The sequence below is a fragment of the Triticum aestivum genome, chromosome 7B, assembly GCF_018294505.1.
Source record: "Triticum aestivum cultivar Chinese Spring chromosome 7B, IWGSC CS RefSeq v2.1, whole genome shotgun sequence".
In the NCBI taxonomy this organism is placed as follows: Eukaryota; Viridiplantae; Streptophyta; class Magnoliopsida; order Poales; family Poaceae; genus Triticum; species Triticum aestivum.
Genome location: NC_057813.1, coordinates 692,756,417 through 692,759,183, shown reverse-complemented (window position 1 = coordinate 692,759,183; position 2,767 = coordinate 692,756,417). Strand labels below are relative to the sequence as shown.

At 41.1% G+C, this 2,767-nt stretch overlaps 1 pseudogene; it reads left to right on the top strand.

Moving 5' to 3' along the window:
• Positions 1 to 2,767, top strand: part of LOC123158489 (citrate-binding protein-like) — a 14,806-nt pseudogene that overhangs the window by 10,878 nt on the left and 1,161 nt on the right.

Below are 2,767 nucleotides of genomic sequence, written 5' to 3'. Positions count from 1 at the left end.
CTAGCATGTAAGGGAACGCTAACAGCTCCATAGACTCCGACAGAACCATTGACAACATCCTACATCTCCGAAGGGTCTCCCTAGCCCCTCGCCGTGGCACGAGGCGCCGATCCGTCGGACAATGCAAACGCTCTCCCAAGAGAAAAGATGTACAACCGACGCCATTGCCGCCCGGAAAGCCTGACCAGGGCACCACCTGTTGAGGAACGTAGCAGAAATTCAAAATTTTCCTACGTGTCACCAAGATCTATCTATGGAGAAACCAGCAACGAAGGGAAGGAGAGTGCATCTACATACCCTTGTAGATCGCTAAGCGGAAGCGTTCAAGAGAACGGGGTTGAAGGAGTCGTACTCGTCGTGATCCAAATCACCGGAGATCCTAGTGCCGAACGGACGGCACCTCCGCGTTCAACACACGTACAGCCCGGTGACGTCTCCCACGCCTTGATCCAGCAAGGAGAGAGGGAGAGGTTGAGGAAGACTCCATCCAGCAGCAGCACAACGGCGTGGTGGTGATGCACTACAAGAAATATGTCAACTTATGACCTTCTGTCAGTGACCCTCGAAGAATTGGTCATAAATTTATGACCATTTCAGACCAATTGGTAAAAAGCTGTTCGGGGCTCCAAACCCTAAACCATTGCGACCATTTTGGTCAGAAAGGTCGTAATTTCCTCACACGAAAAGGTCATAAAGCAAACAGCACTAGTTCGCTGCCTTATTTCTAGTTGTTAATGACCAATATAGATGGTCATAGCCTTGTAAATTGTGGTGGGTTGCTATGACTAGGCGCCACCTCATCAGTTTTGCCTATGTGTCATGTCCATGTGGCAGTTTTTTCCCTAGGTTGTGAAGCAACCTATATTTCTGTCATTCCCAAAATTCCCCAAAAAATCTCATAAATTCTTTGGGTCATATCTTCGTCAAATATGTAAAAACCTTCCTTGCCTAGTTAAAAAATAATTCAAAAATATTCATTTTCCTATTCTGTTCAGAGTAACAGTTTGTGAAGGAAGTACCACTTTGGCATGTCCAAATAGTATCCATTTTCTACAGTGCTTTCCTATGCCCAAATAACCATCCTCCACCAAATGCCAGTTCAATCCATTCATTATTTTGAGCCGAGCTTCAACATTTGCATTTATGTCCAGTGTGGTGGTTTGCAAAGCAAGTACCACCTAGGCTCCTCCTTTTGAGCTGAAAATTTGTGAAGATGGTCTTCTTAGTAACTAATCATCCTCAGCCAAAACTCACGCCCATTAGCCATGTACATTTCCCGTACCGCTAATCAAACACTTGGCTGCTTATTCATGTTTGACCATCGATCGGTCTCCTCGTGAGAATCTTATGTTGTGATTTTCTTCCTAGCACCTACCTGGGGAGTTCCCAACCCACTAGACATGCCTAGGCCACCCAGAACACATGGCAACGCCACGGTCACGCGGTGACCACACGGCGGGCATGCGAGCTTACGCGCTCAAGAGTTGGGGCCCTCGGCCACCGTCCAAACATCGATGTCTCGCCATAAAACCATGTATTTCTAATTAAATAGATACTTATTTAACTAGAAATGATTTTTGTAAAAAATAAAGAGTAAACTATGAGGCAGCTGCAGTTCAAAATTGACCCACTTCCAACTAAATCGGCGATAATTTGTCTTTTTCACCAGAGGTGGATCAAAACTTTTTACACCCAACCATTTTGTCAATTGTGCATTAAACATGGTCTAGTATTTTATAAAATTTATTTGGTCCATTTTTGCAACAATTATTTGGTAGTTCCTTCACAAAAAAACCTCATTTCGGGCACTCGAAAAATGGAAAATGAATTTTCCGTGCAAAGAAAATGAAAACTCCCTTAGGCAACATTGTTTGGAATTCCAAGATGCACCCTTGTACACAATATGAGATCATTTGAACAAACTATGCCATGAATGTGGCCATAAGATTGATCATTTGGCTTGAAAGCCATGAATCTTCACACATGATAGCTCATTTCTGAGAACACTTTTTTAAAATAATTACCGTATTACAAGTTTATTATTTTTCCTGGAAACTTGGTCACATATAATGACACAATGTGAAGGTTTTCCAATTTTTTGATTTCTTTTGAATTTTTTATGCCCGTTTCAAAATGCGGTCAAAATGGCGGGCTTGACCGTTCCTACCTAGTGGTTGAATCTTGGAATTTTTTTGGTGTTTCTATGATTAAATAGATACTTATGTACCTAGAAATGATTTTTGTAAAAAATAAAGAGCAAACTATGAGGCAGCTACAGTTCAAATTTCACCCGCTTCCAACTGAATCGACGACAATTTGTCTTTTTCACCAGAGGTGGATCAAAACTTTTTTCACCCAACCATTTGGTCAATTGTGCATTAAACATGGCCTGGTATTTTAAAAAATTGATTTGGTACAATTTTGCAACAAATATATGGTAGGTCCTTCACAAAAATACCTCATTTCGGGCACTCGAAAAATGGAAAATGAATTTTCCGTGCAAAGAAAATGAAAACTCCCTTTGGCAACATTGTTTGTAATTCCAAGATGCACCCTTGTGCACAATATGAGATCATTTGAACAAACTATGCCATGAATGTGGCCATAAGATTAATCATTTGGCTTGAAAGCCATTGATCTCCACACGTGATAGCTCGTTTCTGAGAACACTTTTTTAAAATAATTGTTGTATTATAAGTTTGTTATTTTTCCTAGGAGCTTGGCCACATATAATGACACAATGCGAAGGTTTCCCAATTTTTTGATT